This window comes from Astyanax mexicanus, chromosome 1 (assembly GCF_023375975.1).
Source record: "Astyanax mexicanus isolate ESR-SI-001 chromosome 1, AstMex3_surface, whole genome shotgun sequence".
In the NCBI taxonomy this organism is placed as follows: Eukaryota; Metazoa; Chordata; class Actinopteri; order Characiformes; family Acestrorhamphidae; genus Astyanax; species Astyanax mexicanus.
This window is the reverse complement of record NC_064408.1, coordinates 35,985,825-36,006,751: the sequence shown is the minus strand read 5'-3', so window position 1 is coordinate 36,006,751 and position 20,927 is coordinate 35,985,825. Positions and strand designations below refer to the sequence as shown.

The following is a 20,927-nucleotide window of genomic DNA, read 5'->3' as shown; positions in this document are numbered from 1 at the left end:
ACTAATCATACCTATTCAAATCATAGGTATTTGGAACAAAGATATTTGACATTTTTACAAAATATTTTTGGCCTAAGGTATTTGTAATGGTTATCTTATGTCTGCTCTCATAACTGTTGCTGTATTTTAATGAAAACTGTGTTATGTTTTCTGTCTGCAGCCATGCTCACCATCAACTTATGAGGTGGCTGTAAACATTGAGGCCGTTATGGAAGCGGAGGAACACTTTCTGCTCCTCCTGGACACAGGGGTGGATCTAAAGGTACCCTGCCAGGCATGGCAGGGTACCCTTGATGAATTCATCGAGCGTCTGCCGGTCAGTGCCATTCTGACTGTGAAAGGGGACATTGTGACATCCCCAGAAAAACTTTTTGAAGTGAGTATGAAAAAGTAACTTGTTAATTATAGGAAAGAAATAACAGTAATTTGCTTTCAGTGATTTAAACCTGTGTTTAAATGTGGTGGGCATTTTCTAAGGGAATTTTTCCATAGTGACCTATGTGATTAATCCGGCCCTAAACCTGGAAAATGTGAAGTCTGTTTTTAGAAATGCATAATATATGAAGACTTCTTCACATCAGGAACACAACAGTAGTAATAATGTGAATAAAATAATTTATGCAAAATGCAAAATAAATATCTGTAAAGAACTGTTGTAACTCATTTGTTGAGTAGATGTATAATCTAGTTAACACAAAAGTCATGATGTTGTAAAGATGATGTGGGTCACACCTAATGTCACGTTTACACATATTCTAGTCAACCATTACTGAGATGCTGCTATTAAACACACTTGCTCATCTTGAAACAGAGATACAGAGCAAGTTGCTTATTTATAATGTTTGCAATTGGAAGGGTCTCAAAAGGGTTAATAAAAAAAATATGTTATTCTACATTGATTACGTCACAATTTAAGCCTTTAAAAATGTGTTTGTATTTGGCCTTCAGGTGCAAATATCGGGTTTAGGGACTGTAGTTTAGTGCTGTGTCTGTTATAGTGACACATTGTCAGATACAAATATGTTGCTTTCCGGTTACTATGCATATTTAACTGTAAGGGACCAGTAAAAAGTATATTTGTTTGTTTCATATTTTAATTTAGCCTTTATTTTAACAGGCTAATCACACTGAGATCACAGATCTCTTTTATAAGGTAGTCCTGGAATTAACTGATGTTTCTAAAACAGTGTCAGAGTAGACACTACAAAGGAGAGAGTCCCTGCCAAAACAATCCTACACTGTCCTTCATGTTGTACTACTATGTTAGTGAGCTAGGACAAGAATGTTCCCAAAAAAATGAAAAAGATCTTCCTGTTAGTTTTGTTGCATGATGCAGGATACCTGAAAATTAAAGGAAACTGGGTGGCTTTTGAATGATGAATTTACAGATTCTCTGGGTACATCAATACAATATTAATGGTTGTTTTTCCTTTTTCCTTTTCAGAATGAAAAGTAAACAGTTTTTGAAATGCTGTGTTAAATGAAGCTGAAGTTTGCTGAATGAAGCTGTGTTTCTTTTATATGTTATCATTGTTATTTACTTTTCAATACTGTTATTTGAATTTTGATGTTTATTAAAGTTTTGATTATTTAAATGATATCTTAGATTTAACATTGATTGGTTGTATTGTATAAGTTATTTATTGTATAAGTTTATATTAGTTTAATTCAGGTTAGAAAGAAAGTTGAAAGATAAACCTTGTAAATATTAAAAATAAAGTTAAATATTTTTTGAAACCTGAGCATTTACAGTTTCTATTCAGTTTTTGCCTCAGATTTAAAAAATAACCAGGTGTATGCATGCTTTCATGTTTAAATGTCAGACGAGTAAAAATAAGTAGTTAGATAATTCCAGTGTTGAGAGATCATCTAACTGATATGTTAATTATTTACTTCTTGTAGTGTCAAGACTTGCAACATATGTGGGTCTATCTATCTTGTTATCTAAAATGAATCTACTTTATAACATTATTATTACCAGATATTTCTATATATGCATATCTAGTTTAATATTTTTACGTATTTATGTATTTTTGCTAAAAGGAGAACATTTGGCTGAAGAGTTTAATACTAAAATATTTCACAAATAAACTGGGTACATACATTTCTGATGAACAGATACATTTGTCTTAGATGAATTGTCTACAAACTTTTGGCTGAGTTACTTTATGATTTCTAGTGTGAAATAAATGTTGTTAAACTTTGAAAACAATAAAAAAAAATAGTAACATTCGTTCAATTATTTTAATGCTGAAAATAATGAGTTGGTTAAGGTGCTAAAGGCAAATATGTATTCTGCTAACAGACTCTAGGTGGCGGTAAAGCGGATGCACAGGGTGCGTGAAAATTTGTTATCTAAATAATGCACTTCTAAGGGAGTAGGGAAGAAGGGAAGCATGTAGTCAAATGGACGTACCCACAGACGTGGCCAAACAGCGCGTGCGGCAGAGGAAAGGCTCACTGCTGTTCCTGAGGTAAGTAGAGCTGACTGCTGTGGAATGAGTTTAATGTGTGAAAAGGTGAAAACACGACGAAATACGCCCCTTTTAATGTCCACTTCGTGTATTTAGTTAGATAGTCGACTAATACATATAAACTACATAACAATGTGTGATAATAAAGTTAAAATATATATTTGTATAAAGCTAGGTTAGCGCGCTAGCTGACACTACAGGCAGCGCAGAGTTAACAGGCTAGCTAGCTTTTGCTCCCTCAGAGCGATACAGGGAATTCCTGTTTTAATCACAGATTAGTATTACACTTATACACACAATTCGGGTTGCAGAATATTCCAGAAACAAAAGATACAGAAGTATAGTAAGCTAACCAGGCTAACTATTGGGCTTTCATTTATAAACTAATGTGGCAGTATTTAGTTAGCTATCCACTGCGGCCTGACCTGCTCTGAAAACCAGTTTAAACCGGTTCTGCTCACCTAGCGCGCTCTGACTGACCTCAGTCGAGAAGGTCAGCCCCGGGGAGCAGTTTTAAGAGCGCAGTTTCAGGACCGCAGGTCTAGGACCCTATGTCTTCGTGACACTGCCACCTAAAAAAAAGTGGCCGTGGACACGATGCATTACAGTCGGAATGTGAATCAAGTTATAGCTTAAATTTATTGTATTAAAATATTCAGATGTTTTGAATTAGACATCAATGTAACACAGGATGTGACTAACGTTACATACGTAGCCGAAAAGCATTACAAGCACCTAATATTAAGTAATGTGTTAGTCTAGGGTAGCTTGCTTTAAAACATCTATTAGCCTGTTAGTTATATTTTTAATGAAAGCATAGCGCGATATGATAATTAGTTCTGCTTAGCACATAGATTGAAAAATAAAAGATGACAAAAAATGTCTGTATCATATGTTCAGTACATTTAATCAGAGTAACGTTAGCCTACTGTCTTGGGTGTAACGTTATAACCTATTTAATAAATACTGTTGTACGATAATTAAGTTAATAATCTTGAACAATACGTGCTGTCAGTTGTAATAGTAATTGTATAAACATTTTCAATTTTGCTGATTATTCTGTCTGCTTTTCAAGATACATATAACAACTACGTTATGTTTGTAACATCTTTAAATAAAAAGCTGCATGTAAGTTTCACAGGGGCTGCTTAATATTCATAAAAAAGTTTCATATTAAATTTAAAGGGAACAATAGGATTCAAGGAGATTATATTGTCATTTCCATCACATGTGGTACATGAGGTGGAACGAAATTGTGATCTCACGATCCAGTTCACACCATAGGCCTGTTGGTAAAATAGATATATAGATAAAGTTATGCCTTATTTTAAATTGTGCCGTCTGTTTACAAAATTAAAAAATAAATAATCATAATCATTATTAAGAATTGTTCATGTGTTTAACCTCTTAACACGCCCTGGCCCGCCGGCGGGCCAGAAATCCGCATGAATTATTAAAATCATATTTGCTTGTGTTTATCTGAGTAACTGTAGGGTCAATATAGACAAGCTATATATTTAAAAGCTTAGAATCTCAGGTTTTCAGTCATCTAGGTCATTTTATCTTTATATATTCTCAAATATTAACTATTCCAGTGTTAATATACCTTGCAGACAAGATTTTAAGAAAAAAATATAGTTATGATATGAATATTCATATTTTTCATAACGACATAGTTTACCAAAGGGGGCTAAAATATACATCAAACGAACGGGCAGGCTCTCAGGATTACGGGGATATACGCCTTTCATCACTAAAGTGTATCGTTACTGAGTTACAGGCAAAAGAGTAAGTTTTTTTAACTTCAGATTCATCTCATAGGAAAAATTGGAGCAGCGCTCTGAGGAGCCCCTCACCCCGCCCTCGCGGCTCAGACCCAAACAAAAGCACTCACCCCGTTCAGCAGAGTGAGAGCTTCAATCCGATACCAAACTCGACCTGATACTCCTCTCCAGTCTGTAGAAATCCTCAGGAAAGCATAAAGAGTGCTCCCAAAAAGCGGCGGATCATCTTATTAATGCCTTCAGAATATTGGGATTTTTTTTTAATATAGCCCAGCTCAAATAGACACTAGAGTAGTTTGAAGTTCCAAAAAAAATTAAATCTTTTGAAAAGTAGTTTGAATCCATTTCAGATAACAAATAAATATTATAGCCCCAAGTCTTCCTTGTGTTTTTGATATATGGTTGGGAGTTCTAAGACAAAAATCTAAGACAAAGTAATATTTGGGTGAAATAAACATTAAAAAGTGTAGTAGAAGTAGTTAGCTGAATTGGTAATATATTGGTGAAATAAGTCTTTAAATCTGTTAAGTAGTTAGCTAAAGTTGTGATATTATATTAAGAAGTAGTAAGTCATTAATTTCGCTAGGTGGCATTGTCGCAAAAACATAGGGTCCTAGAACTGCGGTCCTGAAACTGCAGTCTCCGGTTCTGCAGCTATATACTATTCGGCCTCAGTCACTGATTCTGACTGAACGCTGACGCAGCAGTGAAAATTCTTATTTTATGAATAATGTGAATACTTTATCAGCAGTTTAGATTATGTAAGTTCATCTGCAAGCAATTAAATATAATTTCTCTGCTTCTGGTTCATAATCTGTTAACATTATTGTACAAAATCTTGTCATTATTAGTAACAAGCTTACCGTTCTGTTATAGTAAATGCAGTTACAGTATGATCAGAATACACAAAAATGCGCTCTGACCCTCCCACGGGCCAGACAAATTCTTAATTAATATCTGGCTTTGTTTATGATAATTATATAGACACCCAATATGCCATATTAAAGCTTAGATCTCTGTTTTTCAGTTATTTAGCTGTATTTCCTTTCATAAAATAAATATTCAGGGCGAAATATGCATTTTTATTATAAATATTATTTATAATTTGCATATTTGCGGTTTTCGCAAATATGGTTTTCAATTCATTTACTTAAGGCTTCTAAGTAATATTAATTCACAAAATTGCCACTGAAATATTTAATATTAGCGTGAAAAGCCTTCAAATTTGGGTATGTAATTTCAGGCAGAAATTGGTAAAACCATTCAGCATGAAACAATAATGGTTAATTATTAATTATTTGCTAGATATATGCATTTTTTATCACTTTCTATTTTGTTAACAGTTGCAGTACTGACATTTATTGTGTGAGTAAACAATTTCAGTACATATCAATAATACATTTCTTAAGTAATTTAGTTAGAGCTGTCAATTATTAAACAACATGCAAACAATCATTTAAAGTTGTATTATTTCTGCTATCAGAAAGTAGGGGTTAAACATCTATTAAACTATTCAGAACTATTGTTTAGAACTACCACATTTACTGTATTTATTAGTTGCCATTAAATCCTTTAACATGCTTTGTTATATGAAGCTCATGAATTGGGCTTTTCTTGATAGTTTACTAAATACTGGCCTTTCTTTTTCATTTTTACTAATATACATTTTTATTTTCTGCAGTTGCTGATCTTGACATTCCAAGTTTAAGTTAACCATTTTAATGCACATGTACATTGTGTGCATTTTACCATTCAAATGAACTCTTTGTTCTTATAGTAAGTTGAAAATAATTTCTCCAGTAGGCCCGGTTTCTAAAAGTAATAAGGTTTATTACATTGCGCAGTGTACTATAATGGCACTATAATGATACTATAAAGTTCTGATGAGTAGTTATGTTACTTAGAGTCATTTAATAATTTCCTGGCTATAGTTGTAGTTAATTAACCAGTGTTTCCTAGCCTGTTTTAGTCGTAACACACTGGGTCCTGACACCAAAAAAGGATCATCTGATTTATGATTAACTTATCAAGTGTCTGATTTCTTCATTTTTTCTTATTTTATAGGAACAAGAAAGCTGTCACACTGCAGTGCTTGTAAGTACAAATAAACAACTGATTCAACGATTGATTAGTACCAACACTTTTAAATAAATTATAATTAGAAATTAGAGTATTCTAAGAGATTGTTTGGCAAAATAAAGAAAAGAAAACAGAAATGTACACAATTTCCCACAAATGCAATCAGTCAGCAATCAAGCACTTTAGTTTAGCCCTGTCACCAGAATGGCAGTTGTAATGGACAGTATGTGTGTATTGTTGAAACACGTTACATTCATTGTTTATCATTACTGTGCTTGTGAGTACAGCTTTATACAGTTGACTACAGTAACTAATTACTCCATAATGTTGTCCAGTTACAATTTCAGCAACAAATGAGAAGAAGGCAGTATTATAGCTAATTAAGCTAGCTATCTACTGCAGTTTAAATTAAGGTTTAATCGGTTTATGGTATTCTGACTAAATGTCGGTGTTTTGCTGAACATTGATGTCTCAAAACTGCGATTCAGCGATAATCAATATATCGCAAAATTATTCTCCACACTTAATAGTGACTATGCTACTAAAAAAATACCAAATCCCTGGGTGGCTATGCTGCAGATAAAAACCCTGGGTGGGATTTTTACTTTCTGGACCCACCTGTAGTATTTTCCCTGATAATTTAGTTTTTTCCAGGGTGCATTGTACAATCTGGACTTACAGTCATCGTTTGCTTGAGTGTTAAAACCGTGTAAAAAAGTAATAAAAATGTAATGTAAAAGAAAAAAAAAACATATATATATATATATATATATATATATATATATATATATATATATATATATATATATTACAGTTAAACATACACTAGGGTAGCACAGTTTGACAGGGTAGCAGAACTCAACAGAACACTGGCACTGTTAACGCGGCGTCACCGTTAGCAGAGATCAGCTCATTTCACGGCACTGAAGTGGAGCCAATAGCGGCTTGTTGGAGGACGGTGACACCACTTTAACACTGGCGGGCTCGGCTTAGCCTAATAGTATATTATACGCGTAACTCCGGATTATTACTATTATTATTTAGATGAATCCAAAGCTTGGCTTTTAGCATAGCTAGCTAACTCTCCTGCTCTCCGTGCTTAAAAAAAAAAAAACTTATGTAGTGAGATATTTGTTGTAAAGTAAATGCAGTTACAATTTCAAGCATTTTCAAGCACATTCTCCAAAATTCCAGCACTTTCCAGGCCTGGAAAACAGAATGTTAAAATTCTGTAATTTTCCAGGATTTCAAGCACCTGTAGATTATTTTAAATGCCGTTTCAAACTTAAAATATCAAATGCAGTTCAGTCATTTATAGTGTATTATTAGCCATTGGTTAATACAACATTTGCTATAACAGAGCAATAACCTTATTAGTGTTTTATATAGATGTTGTACAATACTTTCAGCTGTAGCTATATACATTAAATAAAATGCTGATAAATTATTCTCAGAGAAAGATATAAAATGTTGCACTGCTGTATCGATTCAGTGAGAGGGGGTGCTTTTCCTGGAGGGGAAACACGTTACATTCATTGTTTATCATTACTGTGCTTGTGAGTACAGCTTTATACAGTTGACTACAGTAACTAATTACTCCATAATGTTGTCCAGTTACAATTTCAGCAACAAATGAGAAAAAGGCAGTATTATAGCTAATTAAGCTAGCTATCTACTGCAGTTTAAATTAAGGTTTAATCGGTTTATGGTATTCTGACTAAATGCCGGTGTTTTGCTGAATTCAGCATCCCCTCCAGGAAAAGCACCCACGCTATTGGCTCCACTTCAGTGCCGTGAAATGAGCTGATCTCTGCTAACGCTGACGCCGCGTTAACAGTGCCAGTGTTCTGTTGAGTTCTGCTACCCTGTCAAACTGTGCTACCCTAGTGTATGTTTAACTGAAATATATATATATGTTTTTTTTTCTTTTACATTACATTTTTTATTACTTTTTTACACGGTTTTAACACTCAAGCAAACAATGACTGTAAGTCCAGATTGTACAATGCACCCTGGAAAAAAATAAATTATCAGGGAAAATACTACAGGTGGGTCCAGAAAGTAAAAATCCCACCCAGGGTTTTTATCTGCAGCATAGCCACCCAGGGATTTGGTATTTTTTTAGTAGCATAGTCACTATTAAGTGTGGAGAATAATTCTGCGATATATTGATTATCGCTGAATCGCAGTTTTGAGACATCACTGTTAGCATTAATTTACCACAGGTGAAAGATGTTGGACAAACTTAAAATTGGGCCTTGAAATTGCTTGAAAAGTGCTGGATTTTTTTCTTGTAAAAGGTGTATGAACCCTGAATCTAAAGTCTGTCTAAAGATCATTGCTCAGTATGAAACATTAATGGTTGATAATGAATTACTTGTACATATAGATGTACACTTTTTCTGAAGATGGCTTTCTGTTTTGTTTACAGTTGATGCTTTGGACGTTTCTTGTGTAAGCAAAACATTTTAATATATACCAACAATACATGGTTTGAGGTTTCATTAGAGCTGTCAAGATTATTAAGGAATTCATAAGCACTAATTCAAAACTAAATAATTTTCACGTATCATAATCTCCAAAAGAGAAAGCTTGGAGGTTAAAAATCCATTGTATTCAATTAAATTTAAAACACTTCAACATAAGAGGTTTAAACCCTACTGTACTTAGCTTGTTGTTAAAGTGTTTTTTCTGTTTAGCGTTACCCTTTTTTAGGTGATTACTAGATGTTCAAAATATATCACAGCTTATTTCCTAAAATCAATAATGACAGCTCTAGATTTAATTTTTTTTTAACATTCAGTTATTTTTTTTAAACATTGTTTATAAATGTAAAACTTTATTTATAAATCATGGATGTTAAATAATCTAAAACAACATTATAAAATAATCAAGAACTACTGTGGTAGAACTACTGTGGTAGAACTACTAGCTTTACTCTAAAAGTTGTTGACCGTGAATTATTTTTTTCTTATTCGTTTTGAAGTATGTGGCAGATACAGTTTGCAAGGGTGTATGTATGTTTTTTCTTTTTCTTTTTTTTGGAGTGAAAACTAAATTACTTAAAAAAATTGCTGATTGGACATTCATAGTGTAAATTAATTATTCAATTCGACTCAATTTATTGTCATTGTCACTGATACGGGCGGCACGGTGGCGCAGTGGGTAGCACTTCCGCCTCACAGCAAGGTTCGATTCCCGGCTGGGGCGACCCGGGTCTTTCTGCATGGGTTTCCTCTGGGTGCTCCGGTTTCCTCCCACAGTCCAAAGACAGGCTAATTGGATGTCAGATGCAAATTGCCCCCTAGGTGTGAGAGAATGTCTGTGTGTCTGTCTGTGTCTGTTTGGATGGATTGGCGGCCTGTCCTGCCTTCCGCCCCATGCCGGATGGGATAGGCTCCAGCCCCCCCCCCCATGACCCTCAATGGATAAAGCGATTGATAGTGACTAATGTCACTGATACAGGGTTGTACAGTAAAACGAAACACTATTAAGGAACAGGGGACACAGACAAAAGTTACAATAAGATTATCTTTGTATGATTATGTTTGTGTGATGAAGTACTGTTTAAAGTTAAAAGTGTTTAAAGTGCAGTAGTGACAGCGGTACATTATATATAGTTCATATGTGTATAATAGTAGATGTAGGCCAGGTTGATTAAAGTGCAGAGTGCGTATAAGTGAAATGGTTAAAGTGCAAGGGCATACAATCTCTGTGCTGAAGCAATCAGTGGCCATGTAGGAAACTGGGAGTGGTCATGTGGTCAGTCTGTGTACTGTTCAGGTTGAAGTTAGTGTTGCTGGAGACAGCAGTTTCACAGCACATGGGAAAAAGCGTGCTGTTTTAAAGGTTTATTTAAAGGCTTATTTAAAGGTTTGTGTACAAAATGTTTTCATTTAGTATGAAATTAATTAAATGTTATCTAATTCATTATTTTTGTTTTTCTTTTTTTGTTTGTTTGTGTTGTGTATAGGTTGTTGAAACACCTTCCATTCTCAGAGTAAGTTGAAAATAATTTCTTCAGTAAACTTAAATATAATGTGGTTTTACCTGTTATTACAATAATGTGGTGTTAACATCAGTAAAAATTGGATAAAAATATAATGGAAAGTTATTTTTTTAGTGCTTACTTTGTTGTGCAGTGTACTACAGTATAGTAGCAATGATATATATTTACGAATATATATATTGTGATATTAAACAATGCAGGACTTTTCTCAATGCTGCCTCAGCTAGTGTATTGGGACGCGACAGACAATAACTGCCCTTAAAAGGGAAGGGGCTGAAAAGAGGTGGAAAACAAAAGTCACGCCTGTAGCTGTAGTTGTGAACTGCTGTGAAAGCGACTATGAGTGATTTTAAAGTAAAGGAGAACAATTTACATACCAGCGCCAACGTCTCTACAGTGATGTACCTTTGATCCATTGGGATAACTTCAGTCTTGTTGCGAGTACTTATTGGGAATATTTGAAAAACAAACTTAAAACAAAAAATAATATTTAAAAATATACTATATGAAAGGTAGAATAAAAAAATACACTTAAAACGAAATATATTTGAAAGGGAGAACTATGAAATGCACTAAAACAAAAAAATATATATTTGAAAAGGAGAATTAGAAAATATATTTACAACGAAAAATATTATTTGAAATGGAAAATTATAAAGTGTTCTAAAATAAAAAATATTATTTCAAAGGGAAAATTATAAAATGTACTAAAACAAAATATATTATTTGAAAGGGACAATTGTAAAATGCACTAAAACATAAAAATATTATTTGAAAGAGAAAAATATAAAATGCACTTAAAACAAAATAAATGTTATTTGAAAGAGAGAATTTTAAAATTAACAATATATTGTGCAGCCCTTATAGCAAGGTTAATTTATTGTTATCTTAAGTAGGGGTATAAGGGGCCATGGATAATCTGTGATTTGTCAAATCATTTTTTAACGTGTAATTCTGCAAGGTATATGACCACAGAGGGTTGATTCTTCAGCCGAGTGGGAGTCTGGTGCTACAAACAGGCACCTTTTATGCAAATCACTTTTTAATTGAACAAGGAAATTCTAAACTAAAAATAAAACAACAATCTCTGAAAATTAACTTGCAAGAAGCTGTATCAGTATAGCACCTACAAGCATCAACTCTCGGCAGCAGTGATTCTCAATTGGTGGGTCGCGAACCAAAAGTAGGTTGCAGACACATCATGGGTAGGTCGCAGATAGCTTGCAAAAAAAAAATACATTTAAAACATAATAATAGTAACTAATGCTCATCTGACTTAGTCGTGTTTTATATTGGAAAAAAAGTGACTGAAAGAGTCACGCGTCAAACGCACGCAGCATTCTTGTTGTCATGGTAACCACCATTAGTTTGCCGATGTTGTGCCAAATTCAGACCCCCGCCAGGAAAAGCAACCTCTCTGGAGCACGTAAGCATCATCTTCTTGGCTTTAACTTTACTTAGAAAAACACACCAAAAATGGAACAGCAAAATGCTGTTCTAAGCTCCGCTGACTCATAAGAGATAATGAAAAAGAAACAGGTCACCTGCACCACCTCCCAAGAGGGGAGACTTTTTATGGCTGGGTGTTGATTTCGGCACAGCTGAAACACAACTGAGGGAGTTTTGGCTGCAGCTTTTCTACCTACAGCTCAAGTCAATGCAGAAAAACAGGCTGAACACTGATCTGATCTGAGAGTAACTCTGTCTACTGTCACTAGGGCTGGACCCAAATATTCGGGTATTCGGATATTCGCTCGTTGAGTAGGTATTTGTTTTCTAATTTTGGTATCGGATGTTCGTTTTTTTTTTTTTTTTCCCTTTCCAGAACTCCAACTCTCTCACGCAATCACACAATGATTCTTATGCAAGCAACAAAAAAACCTAAAGAAGTAGGGTAGCGTGGAGGAGTGGGTTTAAAAAAGCCATCCCGTGCAGACCTCTATTATACATGATAAAAACTTGCAGGCAATTCGAAACTGATTTATATAATAAAATGTAAGGGGTAATGTGGCAACAGTAGGGGCTAAATCAGTTACAAATGCAAGAACATACATCATACAAGAACGATGTGTGAATGAATTTCCTCTAATATAATTTAACATGGTTTAAGAATATAAAATAATTTCTAAACAAACAACTATTTTATATTGAGCTTATAGCCCAAGTGCAAAAATCAGTAATACGGCTATGCACTGCACAATCATTAAACTGATTTTTTTTTTTTTTTTTTTTTAAGCAAATAGCCTAAGTGCGAAAACACAAAAACAGCAATTCACTGGGCCGGCTTGCGCAGTGGAGATGCATGAAGCAGCGGCACTCCTGGCCTGCGTATGCAGCAGGGAAGCCGTGGTGTGGGCCACAGAAATTTCGGGGTGAAAACTAAAAAAAATCTAGGGTAAAAACACACAAAAAAAAAAATCTGGTGTGAAAACACAAAAAAATCCGGGGTGAAAACGTCTTGTCGTTCAGAGCACACAGTGCAGTTCGAGCACACAGCACAACATAAGGAGACATAATGCACTCCATATATTCAGGACTGAAGTGAAATAAATGTCAAAAAATGGCTTTTGCGTGAATCACACAGGCAGAAATTTGTCACATTTGTCTAAGAGCAGTCCATTGATCAGTAGCTGTTAGAACTTAATACTAAGTATAACTAGGGTGGGCGATATGGGCCTAAAATAATATTTCATACACCCCTAAGTATAATTTTTTTTCTGTTTTTTTTTTTACAGGTACTGGAGAGAATCTCTTCCTTTATATCTGTTTTTCTGTCTCTCTTAATCTTCATCCCCTCCCCACTTTATCTCTTTCCCACGTTTATTCTCGTGCAATCTGCATGTGAAACATGTCACAGACACCGTTCTGTACCCACTGAATATTGAAAAGCGACATTGATCTATACCCTTTGAATATTGAAAAGCGACATTGATCTATACCCTTTGAATATTGAAAAGCGACATTGATGTATACCCTTTGAATATTGAAAATAGGTGACTATCATACAGATTTGTTATTATTCTCATTTTACCCGGTGCAGTGTTTTCTATTGATCTGTTTCAGTTCAGGGGTTCTAAAGCAAACCATCTGCACTCAAAGACCTCCTTTCTCTGGACCTCATCTGCAGTTGAAGACACAGACATTCACATTATTCACTGAAGCTGTAAGTAATTTGTAACTAAGATTAAAATTGTTTAATCACACATTTTTTTTACTGTAATATACTGTTAAATCAAAGAGATGCCGAGGAGAAGCAAAAAAGCTGTTGCAGCAAAGCAGCGTGAAGCAGCGAAGGGAAAACCTAAATATGCTAAACAGCTGGTGAACAACAGTAGTACACACGTGACCACAGTGCTGGCATCCCACTGGCAGGGTGATGAAAGATATGAAGTGTTATCTAGAGGAGTACAGTGTACCTGTAATTCACTTACATTTCTAGCAGTACACAGTGAAAATAATGACCTGACCAGCCTAAACCTAGACCAGATATTAACGCAGGGTGATGCTGTTTATACTCATGTTAAACAATCTTTACTGAATGAAGGGAGGTTTCAGAGTAACCTTCTGACGTTTGATGAGCTGCCCTGTACAGTAGAGACAGACTCGCAGTGTTACAGCGTTATTAAACACCCACAGAGATTCGGGTTTCTGAGAGATGAGGCCCCACAGGGGATGGAAGAATATGTGAATCTGGAAAGAGCGCTAAACTGTCTGAGAAATGATGTAACTGATGCTCTGCTGATTACTGGAGGAATGTGTGTTGCTGTATTCAGAGATCGCTCAGGTAGATTTGGGTTCTTTGATCCTCACTGTAGAACACCTGATGGACTAACACCTGAAGAGAATGCAGGTACAGCTGTGATGCTCACGTTTGCAAACTTAGAGGACATGACTGAAAGGTTACTAATACTGTACCAGGTGTGTCTTAAACTGAAGGACAATAGTCAGTATGAGCTTCTTCCTGTATCTTTTTTAAATTTTAACATAGCTGCTACAACAGCCACTACTGATAATCTCGAAAGAGAGGTGCAAATAGAAGTGGACCCTTGTCCTAATCTATACCCTGACACTAGCCAATTTGTGGAACATCCTGTGGCTAAATTAAGCAAACCTCAGAAAAGAAGACAATATTATCAGCAAAAATGCAATAAGAAAAAAGATCAGTCCATCCAGACAGAGGCAGAAAATAAGAGAAAATTAAATTTAAGAAACAAATATGCAAATGATCCTAAATTCAGAGAAAAAAGGAAACAAAGCAACCGATTGTGTTACACTAAAAATGTAAGTTACAGATTTGCAAAGCAAAATTCAATAAGACTTACTTACATGGACAACACAGCATATAAAGAAAAGCAAAAACTGCGTGTTGTGAACAGTTACAGAAATAACCCAGATTACAGAGAAAAGCAGAAACAATACATTAAGAACAGTTACAGAAATAACACAGATTACAGAGAAAAGCAGAAAAAATACATTAAGAACAGTTACAGAAATAACCCAGATTACAGAGAAAAGCAGAAACAATACATTAAGAACCGTTACAGAAATAACCAAGATTACAGAGAAAGGCAGAGACAGTACATTATTAATAACTACCAAAAAGAGGCTTTCAGGCGAAGGCAGAAGCAGTATTTTTCAAAGCGGTACAGAACTGAGCAGAGTTTTTCTGAGCAGAAGAAACATAAATTTAAAAGCCTATACCAGACTGATCTGCATTTCAGGATGATTCACAGAGAACAGTGCTTACTGCGGTTAAAAAACAGAGCATCCAGACTTAAAACCCTACACAAGATACACTGTGCTCAACAAATACAGAGGAAATACAGACTAACCTGTTTCCAGCAGCAGAGAAACACACCAGTACAAACACAACAAACACAAAACAATGAATCGCTTAATCCAGAAGTGCAGAAAGCTCTAGTTTTTTTTAAGGAAATTATAAAAGCTGGTCCAAGTTACATTTGCACAGTCTGTCACAGAGCCTTATTTTCTGATCAGGTCCGTCTGTGTGATCGCACAAACTATCAAAAAAAACCAGCAGTAGCTTCAAATTGCTTGACCGGAAAATATGTTCATACCTGTTCCTCTGACTGTAATGATAACTGTGCACCTGAAGAAATGAAACATGAATGGATCTGCCACAGCTGTCATGATAACTTGAGCAAAGGGAGAATGCCTTCGATTGCTTTTGTAAACAAACTCCAACTCACACCCATTCCAGCAGAACTGTGTGATTTAAATATACTGGAGAGACATGTCATTGCTAAATATGTGTGCTTTGCCAAGATCATCAGTCTTCCCAAAGGTCAGCAGAGAGCCATTAAAGGTGCTGTTGTGTCCGTTCCTTCAGATGTTGAAACAACAGTAAATGTTTTACCCAGACCCAGCAGTGAATCACAGCTACTCACAGTGAAGCTGAAAAGACGACTGTGTTACTCAGGCCATTACCAGTTTCAGACCATATCCATGCAGAAGGTTCTTTCTGCCTTACTTAAACTGAAGGAAATCCACTCTGAATACAGAGACATTGTAGTAAACAATGTGGAGCAGGATGAATTATTTGATGATTTTTCAGATCCAATAAATGCTGATGATATTCCAGAATATGAAATAGACTTGAACATGAACTTTGACAATGATGACTCACCAGAGCAGAACCTTGAGAATGAACATGATATTGATAATGAGGCTGAAAGCACAGAACAGAACACAGGTCTCGCATTAGACACATGTCTACAACCTCCAGATCTCGGTCAGCATCTGTTGTCGTTCAATGATGGAATATTTTGCATTGCTCCAGCTGAGAGAAACAATCCAGTAAGCATGTTTAAAGTTCCTAAACTGGAAGCGATGGCTTTTCCTGTTCAGTTTCCCTCTGGTGAAAATACGTTTGATGAACCAGACAGACACATAGCTCTCTCACCCAGCAGATATTTCAATGCCAGGCTCTTTTCTGCTGATAATCGCTTTGCAAGAGACACAAACTACATTTTCTTTGCTCAATTTGTTACTGAAACGCATCAAGCAACTTCCAGCATGTCAATCCAACTGAGAAAAGCAAAATCAGTGACATGTGAAGGCCGAAAAATCAACAGTGCGCTATTACAGGACAAACGTGAATTAGATAAACTCATACACAATAATGAGGGCACAAGATTCATGCAGCCACTCAGAGGAACGCCTGCCTACTGGGAAAAAACACTCAGAGATCTTTTTGCCATGCTTCGTCAATTGGGAACGCCCACGTTCTTCTGTACATTCAGTGCTGCAGAAATGAGATGGCCTGAAGTGATCACAGCGATTAAAGCACAGCAAGGTGAATCGGTGGACTTTTCAGCCCTGGACTGGTCAGAGAAATGTGAGATACTGCGCAGTAATCCTGTCACAGCCATGCGCATGTTTGAGAAACGTGTAGAAGCTCTTATTAACCTTATTCAGTCTCCTGCTCAGCCCATTGGTCAGATTGCTGACTTCTTTTTTCGCATTGAGTTCCAACAGAGAGGCTCTCCACACATTCACTGCTTATTCTGGGTGAAAGGTGCTCCAGAGTTTGAAAATGACCAAGATCAGGATGTTTGTGATTTCATCGACAGACACATTTCATGCAAACTGCCTGACCCAAACACTGACCCTGAACTGAACAGAATAGTTTCAGAAGTTCAAACACACAGCAGAAACCACTCTAAATCATGTAAAAAGAACAATAAACACTGCAGGTTTGGATTTCCTAAACCCCCCATGAAAAAAACACTCATCACACGGCCCAGACCACCCCCTGACACTGATTCTGATGATGAAGGTGCAGAAAAAGATGAACCTGTGACACAAGCTAAATCAAAGCTTCAGCCAGTGTGGGATCTGCTAAATGATAAGACTCAGAACTTTAGAAGCATCACACAGCTGCTAGAAACTGTAAAAATGACATATAACGATTATAAAGACAATGTAAACAGTCTCAGTTCAGCAAGTGTAGTTATAATGCAACGTGAACCAAATGATTGCTGGGTAAACGGCTACAATCCACTGCTGCTCAGAGCCTGGAATGCGAACATGGACATACAATACATCCTGAACCCATACACCTGTATAATGTACATTCTGTCATACATCTCAAAGGGTGAACATGAAATGAGTGAATACCTGAAAGGAGTGATTAAAGACATGTGTCCCACCACATCTGAGAGAGAAAGCATGAAACAGGTGATGCATGCCTACTCTAAAAACAGAGAGGTCAGTACACAGGAAGCTGTAGCTCGAACCTGCAGTCTAAAACTGAAATCATCATCCCGTGCTGTGATTTTCATACCGACTGATGATAATGCTGTAAAGATGAGTCTGCCTATGAGCTGCTTACAGGACAAAGCCCCTGATGATGAGAACGTGTGGATGACTGGATTGGCAGAAAAGTACATGGCTAGGCCTGAAACACCTGAGTTTGAGAACATGTGCATGGCTGAATTTGCTAGTGAATATCGGGTTGTTTATGGAGATCAGAAAAAGGGAAAAAAGGTACTTCCACTTCAGAATGACATGGGACACATCAAAAAGCGAACCAGAGGAAAACCTGCCATCATCCGATTTGCTCGTTTTTCACAACAGAAACATCCCGAAAAATTCTACGGGACACTACTAAAATTGTACCTGCCCCACCGCAGCAGCTCACAGCTTAAAACTACTCAGTTCAACACATATGAAGCCTTTTATGCCTTTGCCTCAGTTAAACTGCCAGGAACAGACACACTGCAGCGGGTTTACACCACTGTAAATGAGAACAGAAAGAAGTATGAAAAGCACAGTGAAACTATTGATAAAGCTGTTGAGAATTTTGAACAGAATGGTCCTATTGAGGATGCCTGGACTAACTTGGCACCAACAAATGAACTGATCCGATTAGAGTGCATGGTTGAGCAAGAACCCACAGATCCCACTGATATAACAGAAGCAGATGATGTTCCAGATTTCACTCCATCCACATCTGATAACAGAACAGCCATGCCTGTAATAGAAGCTCCACAGGTGAATCCTGCAGTGATCAGAAAAATGTATCAGAGCCTGAATGAGACACAAGCTGCTGTGTTCTATAAGATAAGGGACTGGTGTAAAAGAAAAGTGCAGAATGAAAATCCAGAACCATTTTTTTATTATGTAGCAGGAACAGCAGGAACAGGAAAGAGTCACCTTATTAAGTCTGTGTATGCAGAGGCCACCAAAATCTTACAGAAACTGCCATGTGTAAGAGAGGAAGCTGATATATCAAAACCCACAGTGCTTCTGAGTGCATTTACTGGCTGTGCCAGTCATAACATTAATGGAAAAACACTCCACGCACTCCTGAAACTCCCAAGAAGCCTGAAACCTCCATATCAGGGACTCGGGAACAGTCTTGATGAGATCAGAGCAAACTTTTCTAATTTACAGATCATGATCATTGATGAAATATCCATGATTTCTAAACCACTGTTCGCCTATGTAAATTGGAGATTGCAGCAGATTAAGGGAAATGATAAACCCTTTGGTAACATTTCTATTATGGCTGTTGGTGATTTTCAGCAGTTACCACCACTAGGACGAGCCAGGCCACTGTGTGTGTATGAGGATCATGTGCTGGACTTCTGGAGAGATCACTTTAAGATGATCACACTGACTGAAATCATGCGTCAGAAAGATGATCTTGCCTTTGCTGAGCTGCTGAACAGACTGAGAGTGAAACAGAAACATGAAGCTCTGACTGATGCTGACAGATGTATGCTGAAACAGGTCATTAAACCTATTGAAGACTGTCCCCCAGAAGCATTACACATATTTCCTACTAATAAAGAGGTGGATGATTTCAACTCAGCAGCCATAACCTCACGATTTTCAGATATCACTAATATAGATGCAGAGGATTATAAGAGAGATCCTCGATCAGGACAGATGCAGAGACAAGGTGTCCCTTTTAAAGGAGAGAAAGGTGATCTAATGGATACACTACAGGTGGCAGTTGGTGCACGAGTGATGCTCACCAGAAATATAGATGTAGAATCTGGGCTGGTCAATGGATCTTTTGGTCAAGTTGCTAAAATAATCACACAGACCTGTAACAGTGTTCCTGTGGTAAAGATGATTGGTGTTGAGCTGGATAATGCTGATGCAGGATGGAAACACCACCGTAAAGTATCTGAAGAAGTTGATAATCTTGTTTACATTGAGAGAGAAGAGGAAAGTCTGAAAAAAAAAGGAACAGTTCGGAGACAGTTTCCTTTGAAGTTAGCTTTTGCATGCACTGCTCATAAAGTGCAGGGAATGACCTCTCATTCTGCTGTCGTGTCACTGAAAAAAATCTTTGAACCAGGCATGGCTTATGTTGCACTAAGCAGAACTACATCACTCAGTGGACTACACATTATTGACTTTGATGAGAAAAAGATTTTCTGTGACCCTGAAATCAGTGCTGCACTGGAGAACATGCCCAAAGCTGACCTGCAAACTGTTCAGCCACTTTTGCACATCGCAAGAGACCCAAATCTCACTGCAGCTCTGAAGATCATTCATCACAACACAGAAGGTTTACAGAGTCATATTGAAGACATCAAAAGCCATCATGAACTCCTCCTATCAGATGTTCTGTGTCTGACTGAGACTCATCTGACTGGTTCTACCGTTCCTGATTGTCTTCAGTTAAATGGTTACAGAATGTATCAGCGTAACAGACATGTTTCTTACACCAACTATACTTATCTGTCCAACAAAAGTGGAGGAGGGGTTGCCATTTATGTTAAAAATCATCTTCAGGCCCGTCCAGTGCAATATGTGCAGAATGTCACAGATCTGGAGTTTTTGCTGTTAAAGGTTGATGCCCCAAAACAGGTCCTGGTCGCAGTTGTGTACAGACCTCCAAACTACAGACTGTCAGACTTCCTGCCAAACCTTGATGCCCTTTTGACCTTCCTTGAGATCATGGACTACAAACCTGCTGTGGTATGTGGAGACTTTAATGAAGATCAACTGAATAACATAAACAAACCTATTTTAAACTTATTTCAATCAAAAGGATTTACACAGATTATTAATCATGCTACAACAGAGAAGAGCACATTATTAGATCCAGTGTTTATTTCTGCCCCAAACACGAGTGTTGCAGCAGGAACTTTACACACATACTACAGCTATCACAATCCTGTTTATTGTGTATTGTAATCAAATATAGTTTAATTTACCAAAATTATGACACACACTCCAGTTCAGACCCATTTTACTAAATACTAAAAATTCTAAATTAAATCAGATAGATTCAGTGAGCATCTTCATTTTTTTGTCTTATTTTGGGCACAAGACTGAAAACATTTTAACATTTAAACCACCATTTAACGTAAATGACAAATAAGTACAATATAAGATAGATAGTATAAAATAGTGGAAAAGTAGAGAGGGAGAAGTATAGAGTGACGAGTGGTAATGGGAAAGAAATGGAAAGAAAGAAAAAAAGATAACTAGAGAGAGAAAAGTAGAGAAAGAAAAGAGAAAGTGACAAGTAGAGAGAGAGAAGTAGAAAGAAAATGAGAAAAAAGAGAAACAAAGACAGAGAAATAGATAGAAACA

General features: G+C 36.5%; 1 long non-coding RNA gene across 1 annotated transcript; it reads left to right on the top strand.

Moving 5' to 3' along the window:
* Positions 1–6,320: 6,320 nt before the first annotated feature.
* On the top strand, positions 6,321–13,332 carry LOC125782567 (uncharacterized). Its single transcript, XR_007425281.1, has 3 exons — positions 6,321–6,352; positions 10,311–10,337; positions 13,082–13,332. It is a non-coding gene; the product is annotated as an uncharacterized LOC125782567 (long non-coding RNA).
* The last annotated feature ends 7,595 nt before the right edge of the window (positions 13,333–20,927 follow it).